The sequence below is a fragment of the Leopardus geoffroyi genome, chromosome B4 (assembly GCF_018350155.1).
Source record: "Leopardus geoffroyi isolate Oge1 chromosome B4, O.geoffroyi_Oge1_pat1.0, whole genome shotgun sequence".
Taxonomy (NCBI): Eukaryota; Metazoa; Chordata; class Mammalia; order Carnivora; family Felidae; genus Leopardus; species Leopardus geoffroyi.
In genome coordinates, this window is record NC_059341.1 from 35,946,665 (window position 1) to 35,962,001 (window position 15,337).

The window sequence follows — 15,337 nt, forward strand, 5'->3', positions numbered from 1 at the left end:
CTTCTGTCTACACAATCTAAATTGGCACCTCCTAACTCAACTTACTCCTTACCACATGACCTTTTAATCTCTTTCTTGTCTGTGAGATTTTTGTTTACTACTGCTCTTTTCCCATTAGAATGAAAGCCCCTGAGAGAACAGACATTGTCTTCTTTATTCCTATATTCCTAGCACCTAAAACAGCAACTGGCACACACTAACTGTATTCAAAGTAAGTATTTGCCAAATAAATGTATAGGGAATTACTACTCAAACTTTGTAAGAAGTTCAGGGGCAGAAATTAATTTCCCTGACCTCCCCAGGCTCCTAACACTAACTCCTTTATTCTTATTAATGTTTTTATTTTAGCACCTGTCACAATTTACTGCATTTATCCATTTACATGTTTGCCTTCCCCTCCTGGAAACTTCTTAGGGTCAGAAAACCTTTAGAATCCATTTTTGTTTCATAACACGGATGCAAAGTAGGAACTCAAAACCTTTGTTGGATGTGTAGGAGGAGGAGAAAGAGGAGGAGAAGAACAGGAGGAGAAAGAGGAGGAGTACTTACTACATGCAAAGAACATTTCCCATGAATTATCTCTTTAATCTTTACAACAATCCTGGGGGATAGGTACAGTTATTTCCTCCATTTTGGAAATGACAAAACCCCCAGGAAACTTCTAAATAACTTGCCTGAGTTAACTATATTTACAAGTGGCAAACTAACCTACCTAATCAACCTACTCTGCCTAACACCCAAGTCAATGCTCTTATTCACAACCCTCTGTTTCCATGAAACATAAGCTCTACTAAATGCATACTACTTAAATGCCAAAATCAGGAGTTTGAACACTGATAATATGTTGTACTTTACAACAACGTTGAAAATATTAAGAAACAGTCAAAAAATAGGGAAGAACATAGAGCCTTGCTACATACCAGAACCAATGAAACGACTGATTAAAATTGGAATTCTTCCCCAGACACTCAAAACATTTCTGAGTAGAAAAATGTCAATAAAACAAAACTGGAATGGGGGGGGGGGGGAGGGGAGTGACTGATAAAATGGGAAAAGTCCCAACATATGCTACTGATACAGCCCTTAAGAAAATGGTACAGCTGGGGCACCTGGGTGGCGCAGTCGGTTAAGCGTCCGACTTCAGCCAGGTCACGATCTCGCGGTCCGTGAGTTCGAGCCCCACGTCGGGCTCTGGGCTGATGGCTCAGAGCCTGGAGCCTGTTTCCGATTCTGTGTCTCCCTCTCTCTCTGCCCCTCCCCCGTTCATGCTTTGTCTCTCGCTGTCCCAAAAATAAATAAACGTTGAAAAAAAAAAATTTTTAAATAAAAAAAAATAAAAAAAAGAAAATGGTACAGCTGACAACTGAGAAGAAATACCTCAATTTTTAAGATAAGCATTCTCAAGCCTTCATGTTCATAAAACCTTAACTGCTATAAACACAAAGAAACATTTCAAATCAAACAGTTTATTTTTTAAAATTTACTTTGAATAGGGGAGCCTGGGCGGCTCAGTTGGTTAAGCATCTGACTTCAGCCCAGGTCATGATCTCACAGCTCGTGGGTTCAAGCCCTGCATCAGGCTCTATCTATGCTGACAGCTCAGGGAGCCTGTTTTAGATTCTGTGTCTCCCTCACTCTTTTCCCCTCCCCCACTCACACTGTCTCTCTCAAAAATAAAAACATTAAAAAAAATTTTTTTTTAATTATTTTGAATATATAAAGACAGGCAACACTTTGAATCATTTACACTACTTTTTTTTTTTTTTTTGCCCTAGCATGAAGTAGGCCAACTTTAAAGTAAAATCACATGGAACCTGTTCTAACTGCCATATCCCACTTGACCAACTTTCTTGAGGGGAAAAAAAAAAAAAACAAACCCCATCATCATGTGAATGACAGTTGGGGAAAAGTCAGTGGAGCAGACCACACAACTGGTCTATTGTTATGCCTAATGCAAATCTTCCTATAAAGATTTCTAAAATGATAAAAAGATGCCAACTGTTATTTGCTGCACTGCTACTTTATAGGCCTTTCCACTAGTTATCAAGTCCACTTTGGCATAAAAAAATCCTTCAGCAATGTTTGCAAAAATTCACAGAACTGTACCTCTAAAAAAAGGGTGAATCTTATAGAGTGTAAACTATACTCAATAAATTTGACTTTTTAAAAAGCTAAACCATAAACATGACCAAGTTTCTACTCCTCAGTAAAAAAAAAAATCTGAATTTATTTTGTCAAATTCCCAAAATATAAAGTCAAGTTCTAAGCCTTTAAGAAACAGAATTGGAGGGAAGACACTGGACTTATGCTATATGTATTATATACTGCACCATTACAATAAAGTAAGCTAGAGGAAAAAAAAGTTAAGAAAATCATAAGAGAAAATACACTTACAGTACTGCACTACAAAAAATTCACGTATTAAGTAGACCTGCACAGTTCAAACCCATGTAGTTCAAAGGTCAACTATATTCTGAAGTTTCAAGTATCAAGATGTCAATGGAACACCTGCTTATCTGGTTTCCAAAGTCTGTGGATATTAACCAGCAATGCAAAAGACAGAAATCTGTTTCCTCAAAGTGTATCCTTAAACTGCACACCAGTTCTATTACAAAAGTGGTTGAGAAAAATGACATGGGTGAGATCTACAAATATGCTCTGTATCTATCTACTCCTCTAGGTTGTACTTCTGAATCAAGTAATCGCTCAATCATTTCCTCTTGCCCAGAAGTCACAAACTTGAACATGTGAAACAGCCTGAGTAAAGACAAAGGCTGTTACTGTGTTGAACCAAAACTGCTTAAAAGATTAACAATTCAAATTCTAAAACACACTGTTAAATGGTGCTGTAATAACTGATTATGCATATAAAAAATTAGATTAAATCTGTAGTAACTGATTATGCATATAAAAAATTAAATTAGATCGCTGCCTCATATTATATAAAAATACCTTTTTTTTTTTCAGGCAAAATATTCAAAACATTTTTTCAAAAACTTTTAGAAAGAAATATGGAAGACTCTTAATGACCTTGGGGTATGGAATAGATTTAAGACACAAAGGACACAAATAAGGAAAATGGTAATAGATTTAATAATCATTTATATTCAACAAAACCATATAAAAAGTTAACAAATAAACCACATAGCTTGGAAGAAAATATTTGCAATTCATTTAGCAGACACAACTAAAATATTTAATAAGCTCCTATAATCAATTTAAAAAGACAAAGGAATAGGCAGGACAGGTAGCAGATAGTCAATTCAAGAAATGGAAACTTGAATAGTCACTCAACAATTGAAACATGTTCAATCTCATAATTAATCAAGAAAAATAAAGATGATATGATACTTTTCTGTAAAAATATCATCTGATTTGTAAACACATAAAAAAATCTGGCAATGCCATGGATCCTAATGATTTGGAAACAGCAAATTCTCATATTCTCGTGCTAAAATAAAGTGGCACAATTTGGGAGGATAATTAGGCAATCTATGACATAGTTAAAAGTTCCCATAATCTCCATAATCTCCAACCCAATAACTTCATTTCTGGGTAATTTTCACTTCATTTCAAACTTAGTAACCACAGGGGCACCTGGGTGGCTCAGTCAGTTAAGTATCCGACTTCAGCGCAGGTCATGATTTCCCCGTCTGTGAGTTTGAGGCCTGCATCAGGCTCTGTGCTGATAGCTCAGAGCCTGAAGCCTACTTTGGATTCTGTGTCTCCCTCTCTCTCTCTGTCCCTCCCAGCTCAGGCTCTGTCTCTCTCTCTCTCTCTCTCAAAAATAAATAAACATTAAAAAAAAAATTGTAATAAACTTAAAAAAAACACTTAGTAACCACATAGATACACATACACAAAAAGAAACAAAATTTTCACAAAACATTTTATCCATACTGCCTGTAATACAACCTAATACTTTTCTATCCTATTTTAATTCCTGATTAAAACTGATTTCAGAACCCATTAATGGCTTCCAACATGCAGTTTAGAAAACCTGCCAAAGAGCTGAAATATGTGCACAAGGATTCCTAATCAGGAATGTTCAACGTAGCATTGTTTTTAAAAGAGGAAAAATTGGAAACAACCTAAATACCTATCAACATGATAAATTAAAAATGGATGTATTCATATAATAATGTAATTGTACCCCAGATAAAAGTGATGACTATAATTAGGCTGAACCACAGGAAACTGTCATTCTTGTAGGTCAAAAATGGTAATGTATCAACAGTTTCATATGAATCTAAAAGACATGTTTCATGGGGTACTTGGGTGGCTCAGTTGGTTAAGCCTCCAACTTCAGCTTAGGTCATGATCTCATAGTTCATGAGTTCCAGCCCTACATGAGGCTCTCCACATCGGGCTCTACGCTGTCAGCACAAAAGCCCAATATGGATCCTCAGTCTCCCTATCTCTCTGCCCCTCCCACACTGTCATGCAGGCTCGCTCTCTCTCTAAGATAAATTTAAAAAAATTAAAAATAGGGGCACCTGGGTGGCTCAGTCGGTTGAGCATCCGACTTCGGCTCAGGTCATGATCTCGCGGTTTGTGAGTTCGAGCCCCGCGTCGGGCTCTGTGCTGACAGCTCAGAGCCTGGAACCTGCTTCGGATTCTGTGTCTCCTCCTCTCTTTGCCCCTCCCCTGGTCATGCTCTGTCTCTCTGTCTCTCAATAATAAATAAACGTTAAAAAAAATTTTTTTTAAGTAAATAAATAAATACAGACATTTCATGAAAAACAAGTTACAGAATATGCAGAACATTGTTTACATCAAGTTTGAAAATATGCAAAACAATATTATGATTTGTTTATAAACGTATTTCTATGCAGTTATTACATAAAAATAGGCATTAGGAATGATCAACACCAAATTCATGATAATCATTACTTCTGTAAAGAAACTGAAATGTAATCCAAGAAGGTGCTTCAACTGTATGTGCATTTTCTTAAAAAAATGGAAATGAGAAAAATGTTAAGATTTAATACAGCTGTAGAGTACATACATGAATGTTAATTATATTGGTCTCTGTATTCTGAATGTTTGAAGTATTTTGAAGAAAAAAAAATCTGTTGGCCAAATAAAAAACACATGTGCAGCCCAAATTCAAACCAAACCCCATAAAAAATTTCTTCCATTGGCTTGAAATGCTAATGCTTGGTCCTAGCCCTTTAACTAGGGCCTCTAGCAAAAACAAACAACAAACAAAAAATTAAAGAAACAGCTTTTTATGTAATTCCCAATTTAAACAGTTCTTTAAAATCTGTCAAGAAAAGATTTACCCCTGGAAAATTGGTCTTATTCCTCCTTCCAGTTTAGTGCTATGTATTTTACCATATTTCCATTTTTACCTTTGCTGCCAAGAAAACCCAAATCCAAATTTTATTCTTAGTCATTGAATTATGCTTCCTCCTTTTCCTCCTTATATTTTATTACATTTCTGGATGAAATTGGATATAAATAAATTCCAAGAAAATAAAAGTAACCCTCTTGTTCCAACATGCTAAACAGTTTTTACTACCACCACTTTCTTCCCTGACCCAAGGAATGTACAGATACAATTATGTATACATGCTCACTAAAGTAAGATTTCGGGGCACATAGGATTAAAGTGAATATGCTGCCAGTGAAAAATAATCAGCAATATACTAACAAAAAAATGCATACAAAAGGCCTAGCTGGCCAAAATTTAATAAGGTAATTAAGTTTGTCTCTTCGAGACCATATGCTTTATATGCTTTGTTTTCTAGTACATAATGTGGAAAATACAGAAGTCCAAAAAGAATATGCAATACTGTAAGTCAGCTATTAAAAAAATCTTATTTTTCTGTGCTCTTACATCAAAAAACTTCAATTGTCCTTTCCCACAGTTATTTTCCCTATGTCTGAAGACATTCTGGCGGTTTCCAGAATTTAGCTTCACTTTTCCTTCTGTCTGGACACTTAAAATGTCTGAGTAAGTCAGGCTATATAATCACTTAACCAGCATACATCCCTTCTAACGCATGGTATACTACGAAACAGAAAAATCAAAACCATGGGTCACGTGAAACAAATCCTCTATTTAATCCATTTAACTTCCAAAACTGAATACTAAATGTACTTATTAAATAGATTAGGTTAATTATTCCTAACAAACAGGTTCTAGGACATCAATCAGCCTTATTTCATTTTAGAATTAAAAGAGGAGATAAAGCTGCAATTTTTCAAGTTTGTATTTCACAAAGACTTTGAAAAGGTTATTTTTAACAGAATTGAAGCACTTCACTTAACAAAAGAATACAATCCAATTTAAGTTTTAAAAAGACCATTTACTCCCTATTTGCTATACACCAGGACTGCTGTTTGATATAAAGAAAGCTATCCTCTCTTTACCCTCAAGAAATATATAATCTACTGGCCATCACTCAGATTTTTTTAAGAGGGGTGGCAAAATCACACTGCTTACAAGGGCTAAGTAGGAAATCTTAATAGATGAACAGATCTAAGAAAGTACTAGGAAGAATAACTACAGAATGTAAGCACCACCTAAAATAATTCTAAATCAACTTCAATGCAAATCTCAGTAGAGATTTTCAAACTGCAACCAAATAAACCCAGCAAAGAACTGGCAAAGTTTGGTGACGTTTACGGCACCAATTGGTCACTGCTACCCAGAACATCTAGACAACTTTCCTCAACAGTTGAAAGATCTGCTCTCCTACAATCACACTATCTTGAACACAGATCTTCCAATAACATTTTGCAAATCTTTGATCTCTGGGAGAAGAATCTGATCAACCCATCAAGTTTGCTCTTTTTTCTTTTTGAGAGAGAGAAAGAGAGCAATTAAGAGAGAGAGCACACAAGAGTGAGCAGGGAAGAGGCAGAGGGTGGAGAGAGAGAATCTTAAATCTATATGCCTAGCACAGAGACAATGTGGGGCTCAATGTCATGACCGTAAGATAATGACCTGAGCTGAAATCAGGAGTTGGACGCTTAACTGCCACCCAGGCACCCCACTACTGTTCTTCTTTTAACTTCTACATTGCCATATAAGCTTCTAAGATTTTATACACTCATTTGTAACAGAATAGAATAGAACTGTGAAATACTGGGGCACCTGGGTGACTCAGTTAAGCATCCAACTCTTGATCTCAGTCAGGGTTGTGAGTTCATGCCCCTCATTGGAGTCTGCACTGGCCATGAAGCCTCCTTAAAAACAATAAAAGAGGGGTTTTGGGTGGCTCAGTCGGTTAAGTGTCAGGACTTGGCTCAGGTCATGATCTCACAGTTCATGGGTTCCAGCCCTACATCCAGCTGTGTGCTGACAGCACAAAGCCTGGAGCCTGCTTCGGATTCTGTGTCTCTCTCTGCCCCTCTCCCACTCATGCTTTGTCTCTCTGCCTCTCAAAAATAAGTAAGTGTTAAAAAAAAAAATTACAGGGGCGCCTGGGTGGCGCAGTCGGTTAAGCGTCCGACTTCAGCCAGGTCACGATCTCGCGGTCCGTGAGTTCGAGCCCCGCGTCGGGCTCTGGGCTGATGGCTCGGAGCCTGGAGCCTGTTTCCGATTCTGTGTCTCCCTCTCTCTCTGCCCCTCCCCCGTTCATGCTCTGTCTCTCTCTGTCCCAAAAATAAATAAACGTTGAAAAAAAAAAAAATTTAAAAAAAAAAAATTACAAAAAAAGAAAAAAGTGTAAAATACAAGAATACTAGATGGCTCAGTCGGCTAAGAGTCCGACTTTGGCTCAGGTCATGATCTCATGGTTTGTGGGTTCGAGCCCCGCGTCGGACTCTGTGCTGACAGCTCAGAGCCTGAAGCCTGCTTCAGACCCTGTGTCTCCCTCTCTCTCTGCCCCTCTCCTGCTCATGCTTTCTCTCTCAAAAATCAACAAACATTAAAAAATTTTTTTAAAAAAGAGCCCAACTTCAGCTCAGGTCATGATGTCACAGCTCGTGAGTTCCAGCCCTGCATGGGACTCTCTGCTGTCAGTGCAGAGCCCACTTCAGACCCTCTGTCTCCCTCTCTCTCTCTCAAAAATAAACAAACATTAAAACAAGAAGAAGAAGAAAGTGAATATACTATTGCAGAATTCCATATGCACATTTTAAGAGACAGCAATGCAACTGTAGCCAAGATATCTTTGAAAGTGATGACTGAACTCCAGAAGAAACATCTGAAATGATGCCAAGACTGCCAGTGTTATCACTATTCATGCTTCTCTAAGGTCACCAAAGTATTAGTTGCTACCTTCACCTTCCTCCTAGGAAAAAAAGAACAAGAGAAACAGGACAGTGACTAAGAATCTTAGTGCAGTATGCCATAAGGAAAACAGGCTCCAAATACAAGGAAAGGTTGAAAAGGTTATGGAAGTGCTTAGAAACAAAAGAAGAGAAAAAAACAGAGGTGTTTAACTTCTCAGCTATCCATTTGAGTCCTGATTCCCCAAGGTTTTGCAGAAATACTATTGCCGCTAAAGAGCTCTAAAGAGATACTCTACAAACTTATCTCCAGATTGGTGGGAATTCATGAGCTTTTTCTAATTTCTATCCCTTTGTGCAAAGGTTTCTATAGCAGCACCAAAGAGAAGGAGCAAGATCCTTCTGTTTGTGCACAAACATCTCATAAGCTGGTAGTCCCAGAGATCAGTCATTGCTCATAATTGAGGCCACCCATTTTGTTGTGGACAAGAACTCTGAGGAAATCATGACAGTAGGAATCAATGAAGGAGATTCTAAGAAAAAGATAACCGCTCAATGACTCCATTTCCCCAAATCCTGGCCTAGTATAAAACACTCAAAGTAAAGAATCTGATGATGTCTGCTGCAACTTTGACTCAGTTCTTCTGAACAATGAATTTCTCAGATGCAGAAGAAATTCCAGGGTAAGACTAGATAAAATCAAGAGTACAAGGATATGGAGAATTAGATGCTAAAGCTTATATTCTAGGAACAGAAGTGTTGGAAATTGAGAAAGAGGAAGAGAACAAAAAAGATGCATGGGGAAGTAGCTGTCTCAGTGAGGCAGAGAATGCTAATGGTAAATAGGTTGACGTGTTATCACGCTTCCAACGAAGAACAGCAACAAAATCTCCAAGAAGCTGAACAGCTTCAAGGAGGAGCCAGAATGTCCAATCAAAAAATAAGCATTCCTTCAGAGAAAAGCAACTGGCACTATAACATAAACTTTTGAAAAAGAAAAAAACAGAATGAAGTAACTTTCAAGCAACTTTTCCATTCCAAGAAGACTGTTAAATATGTGTCATTAATCTGAAAATTCATGAAACAATGATGTTCATTTGCATTAAAAAGTCCAGAAGCACTGTATTTTGAAAACCACAAAGCACACTATAGAACAATGACTGGTTGAATCCCTTTTTAAAAAACAACTCTGCAACACAAAGAGGAGCCCTATTATAATCAGATTTTAATTAATGACAATGTAACAATATTGGTTCATCAACTGTAACAAATATGCCACATTAATACATGTTATTAATAAGGGAAAACAGAGTAGGTGATATGGGAACTTTCTATACCATGCATAGAAATTTCTGTAAACCTAAAACTTCTCTAAAAAATGAAGTCTATTAATTTTTTTAAGACCTGCACATGTGGACAGATTTGGGAATAAACATTTGTATAAGCAGACAAAGAGGTGGCAATCTCTATATCAAACTATTAACAGTGGGTTTCTACGGAGAGTGAAACTGAAATAAAGTGTGTAACAAATTTCTACATCATGTACCCCTGGACTGTCTAAACTTTCTACCCTGAGCGGAAAGGCTCTGTAGCATATTGGGAGCCTGGGTCCTAAAACCAGACTGCATGGATTTAAATCCCAACTCCACTATTAACTAGCTGACAAACTTGGGCAGTTAATTTCTCTGTACCTCAGTTTCCTCATCTTCAAATATGGATACTAGTACATGTCTCTACAGAGCTGCTGCAGGTAAGTAAGTTGATACACGTAAAGTATTGGAAAAGTACCAGTACACCAGAAGTGCTCCCACCACCGCCATCACCATCAAGCATCTTTCATTCTTGATTTTATTTTTATCTTAACTGGTAAACAAATTAGGAAAATCTGGTTCATCCAGCCCCTTTCCAGTGAGCTCTTTGATGCAGAAGTACAAATGTATTCAATAGCGATGTAACAATAATCTGAGTTTGGGGGCACCTGGCAGGCTACATCGGTAGAGCATATGACTCTTTATCTCAGGGTCATGAGTTGAGCTCCAGGTTGGGCATGGAGCCTACTTAAAATAAAATAAACAAATACACAAATAAATATAAATAAATAGACAATGAGGGTTTTTTTTAAACCAGATTACAAACCAACACTTAACAATATGAGCCCATTTATACAAAAACAACTAACAGACTCTATAAGAATAATCACAAAAACAAACCCTTCTGAGTGGTGTGATTCTAGACAATTTTTACTTTCTTCTTTATACTTTTCTGATTCATTTTAACTTTCTATACGGGGCGCCTGGGTGGCTCAGTCGGTTGAGCGTTAGACTTCAGCTCAGGTCATGATCTCGCGGTCCCTGAGTTCCAGCCTTGTGTCGGGCTCTGTGCTGATAGCTCAGAGCCTGGAGCCTGGAGCCTGCTTCGGATTCTGTGTCTCCCACGCTCTCTGCCCCTCCCCCACTCACACTCTGTCTCTCTCACTCTCAAAAAATGAATAAATGTTGAAAAAAATTAAAAAAAAATTTCTACATTACATATGCATGATTTTTAACAAAATAAACTAGGAGTCAGCAAGCTTTTTCTATTAAGGACCAGACAATACATATTTTAGGCTCTGCAGGCCATACGAGTCTCTGTCCCACTACTCACTCAGTTCTACCCTTATACTGCAAAAGCAACCACAAACAACATCAAAATGAATACATACAGCTATATCCCAATAAAAACTTAATTTACAAAAACAGCTAGCAAAAGTTGCCCCACAAGCCATAAAGTCTGTTCCCGGAGATAAAAAATAAAATTATTTTCATTTTGGAAAACCTGATGTGATTTATACCAAAGAAAGTGCATCAGCTAAATTGATACCATTTGTGGGTAAAAAAAAAAAAAAAAAAAAAAAAAAAAAATCCATCCATTTACTTATTCATAGTCTAGGAATAGAAAAAGACAAACTCTTAGGCTCTGGAAATCCTTTTCTCATCCCTAACATTCAGGTAAGAAGAGAAAATTTGCTACTAAATAGCCTATAAAGTGTAGATATAAACATATACTGGTGGGTATGTAGTTACAAATAGAAGCTAAAAGAAACGTCTTTCATATTTAAATCAATCTGAAATGTTTTCAAAGTTTGCAATAATTCACCACCAAGCAGCTGCCAACACATTTGCGGAAGTCCCAACTACTGATGAAATTATTTTAGTTACAGATCATCACAGTCAGCACTCTGACATATTTATGAGAAAGCATGAAAATATCTATGAACAACAGCAGTAGAAATGAAATTTCTATAAAATAAATACTATGGATGAAAATTTTCATTTCTATGAAACGAGAAAGTAGAAAAATCTATCAAATTCTAACAAAAAAAGTCAGAGGGTGGTAAAAGGAGACATAGAGGTGGCCTTTAGATAAGAGAACACTTCAAACTTCAGAAATAAGTTTAAGATCTCCCCTCCAAAATTAAAGCTTTGCGTTGAAGGAAATTATTTTTAACATTTCACTGAAAAGTTCTGTGATCAAATTATTTTAAATGTTACAACAGATTTCTTCAAATTTTAAACAGTTTCTTGGGGATGGGGGCACTGTTTTTGGAAGAGATTTAATGGGGCTAACATAAGGCTGAGAAATCCAGCATCTAAAAATAAAAATATTAAAAGGCCAGTGTACTAAAAAAAATGCCAACAACCTGCACTGAAGTCATCATACCCAGTAAAATTCCAATCTGACATTTGAATCCTTCTACCAAAAGTCACAGTTGGGCCGTCTCATAAAGTCAAATTCCAGAGACAAACGTATTTGTATTTAATGTCAAAAACCAAAAAGAGGAAAAAAAAAAAAAAAAGTTACCTGACAGCTTCCAATCCAAACTCTCTCATGGACCCCTAGATGAACTGATTTAAACCCTGTTAGCACCAATTTTAAAAGAAGCAAGCAATGACAGACGAAAGGCCAAACCAGTTTTGGGAAAACAGGGCCCAAGGTACTAACTATTCCAAGTAGGTTGCCTGAAGCGCCACCAAAGAAAAGGTAAAGAAAATCTTCCTACCCCAGGGACTAGAAAAGTAGCACTAAGCAGATCCCATTCGAAGCCTGCCACCAAAGAAATTCCTAGAGCTAATAAGAGACAAAAATGAAGAAAGGGAGGGCAGATTCTCTCGGTGGGCAGTAAAGCAGGGCAACTGCACGCGAAGGGGAGAAGAGCTGAGACAGTGCTCCGGACGCTGTATCAGGAGGGGCGAGGCAGGTGGTGAGCGCCAGGCGCCACAGACAGCGGTTGAAAGGAGGGCGGCTCCAGGCCCCTCTCGGTCGGTCCCCCCGGTCACAGCACAGCACGCCGTGCAGGGCGACAGGTCAGGTAAGGAGGCCGAGTTGAAGGCTGGGACGGAGCGCGCGCTCCCCGGCCCGCGCCGGGGACACTCTCCCCCTCAGAGCCCTCACCTCCTTCTCGACCCCGGGCTCTCCCTCTTCTCCCCTGAAACGGCGCTCACACTCCAGAGACCCTCACCCAGAGCTTGTCACCGCCTCGCCGCGCGTCTCGGACTCCTCTGGAACCAGAGCTGAGGGGAGGGGGAGGAGGGGGGAGCGGAGGAGGGAGGGGACCGAACCCGGGGTAGCCGCGCCGCTGCCGCCGCCGCGATACCGCGTCTGGGATCGTGCTCGCGCCGCCGCGACCGCCGCCGCCGCGTCTTCCCGCCCCCACGACTGCACGTCCCCGTGACGCGCATCGCACGAGGCGGTTCGAACCAATAAAGTCAGAGCTAGTGCGCAGGCGCGCTTGCCAAAACCGGAAACTGCTCTTCTGACCGCTCTAGAACGTGGTGGCATCTTGGGAGTTGTGGTTCGGCCAGGAACTCAACGAAAACAGTACTGAGAAAGTGCTCCGCGGGCGCTCACACAAATCTCCTTCGTTTTCTTTCTCCCATAGAAAGCGGAAGCATTTAGATCAGAAGAGGCAAGGGACCCGCCCGGCTAGGGGACGCTTTTTCCGGTCTCTATGGATACGGGCTACACACCTTGGGCGGAAGCCAAAATTTTGGGATTTTTAGGGTGGCTCGTGTTTCTGCCAACGGCCAGTATATTGCTAGGCGTCGTCTGTGAGAGCTTCCGAAATAAATCCGAAAGTATTAGCCAAGTCTTGTGCAAGACAATAGCGTTTACCTTTTATTACCTTGTTAAGGTATTATGATTTATGCCTTCTAAAAAACAAATGTGAACCCACTCACTCTTAAAATACATGTAATTCGGACTAATTTGTAAAATGTTTTTAACGTAATAGCAGATCACTATAGCAGAAATGTAATAGCAGAAACTAATCTGGCATTAAATACTGTGTCTATTTCCCAGAATGAGTGAGTTTCTATTGAGCTCTAACTTCTAAGAAGCCAAGAATGGTTTGGTTACATACTTATTCTATAAGAAAAAAAAGTAAAAGCTCCCCAACCCCCAGCCAAAAGTTCGCTTTTTCTCTAACCGGAAGAATTAAAAAAAAAAAAAAAAAAAAAAAAAAAAGGTTTTCGCTTTTCCGAAATGGTAATTGTTTCTTTGTTTTTCGCCTTGGCTTTGGAAAGGCTTCAGTGAGAACACTGTACTTTCGGATAGCCAGGTGAAATCGGTTGGCATAGAAAAATGTGTTTCTCACGTTCAGTTATAAGATGAATTTATCACACTCTGAAGAGGTAATTGCCTTAACTGTCAAAACTCTTGTTACTGATATAGAGGAAATCCATAAGCTTTCAAGAACACTTATGCCCATACCTTTCTTGTCCTTCCCTGAACCACAGCAGGAGAAAACAATTCTGGAAAAACCTGCACAGATCTCATAACCAAAAGGCCTAGAGTCTAATGTATGAGGAACCTGCCCCTAAAAAAAAATAGGGAACTCTTCCAGCCTGGAAATGTAAATTCTAAGAAGTGATTAAAGTCACTAAAATCACGAGGAGCATGAATAAAATGCTCTTAATACGATAAATTAGGCCACCCAGTTAAGGTTGCAAGAGATAAAATTAATGCAAATAAGATTATAGAAATTAAAAGAATAAATTCCCTTCAAGGAGTAGTTTACACTGAAAATGTAAATTTTTTAAATTTACATATTTTTTAATTTACATAATTTGTAAAAGATATAACAATAACGACTTCTGTTTTTCCAGGTAAAGACATAAAGCTTTTGAGATTGATATCAAGGAAGACATTGATACACTTCCACAGCACATTAGAAATGAAACACAGACACCTTTGGATGGCAAATTTGACCCGGTATACCAAATCACATAGGGAAAAGATGAGAAGAACAAGAGCCTGAGAGTTAATAAAAGGTCTGCTAAAGGGAACAGAGCTATATAAAAAAGACAATTAGAAAAGATCCAAGATCTCGAATTTTTTCTCAAAGCATTCTTCTCTTTTAATGACTTGCTTTGACAAAATGCTCAACTCAAAGAAACTTCCTCTGGAACAGTCCATTGTGTGCTAAAACATGTGAGAAAGAGTGTTATTTTCCCACCAAGATTTTACCTCCCATTCTCTGTCACCTTGATCCCATTCCCAGATCACTACTGCCAATTCTTGATGTTCACAATGATAAACCACTTCATTTCCTCAGAATGCTCACACCTTCTCAGCTATTGAGGGTGTTGCCAACATACTTCACCTGAGGGACATTCCCCTGAGGCCCATGTCCATACTGGCTTCATCCATATCCCTTACCTAAATGTCACCATTAAATGTTCCAAAGCAGATTTCTCAGGACTCTCTCCCAGGCTGTACTTCAGTTGCTAATCTTTATATATTAACTTATGACTCGCTGTCCAAAAACCAAGGAGAATTCAGGACAATTCTGTGTCTTCAGTGTCAGCTGTGGATCTTTAGAATCTCTGCTGTCTCCATTCTTAAAGTGTCACACTTCCCCACCACAGGAGAGTGGAGTTCTTCATCTTCCACAGCACCAAGAAGAGTCCCTTCCACCCCTACTCTCCATACCAGTCACCAATGACACAATAGTGCCTGTGGCACAGCTAGTCTGATGTAGTCATCTCAACAATTATCAGATATTGTTGACAAAGAGAATGCATCACTGGGTGAGTAACGTTCATAATCTAGTTGTAGCCATCCCAGAATGAGGCTTGAGTGACATTACAATATGTTGCCAAAATGTTGATATTGG

The 15,337-nt window shown here is 38.7% G+C and overlaps 1 protein-coding gene and 1 pseudogene across 3 annotated transcripts in view; one reads left to right on the plus strand and one right to left on the minus strand.

Moving 5' to 3' along the window:
- ADIPOR2 (adiponectin receptor 2) overlaps nt 1–15,091 on the minus strand; it is an 80,543-nt gene extending 65,452 nt beyond the window's left edge. The window contains exon 1 of one of the 3 annotated variants that reach the window (XM_045464545.1): nt 14,881–15,091. The gene's annotated coding sequence lies outside the window, so the exon portion shown is untranslated. Of the gene's footprint in view, nt 1–12,615; nt 12,879–14,880 lie in introns of those variants that run through there. The other 2 variants (XM_045464542.1, XM_045464543.1) reach the window with 2 other exon arrangements.
- LOC123591766 lies at nt 8,011–9,128 on the plus strand (annotated as a pseudogene).
- Nucleotides 15,092–15,337: the final 246 nt, after the last annotated feature.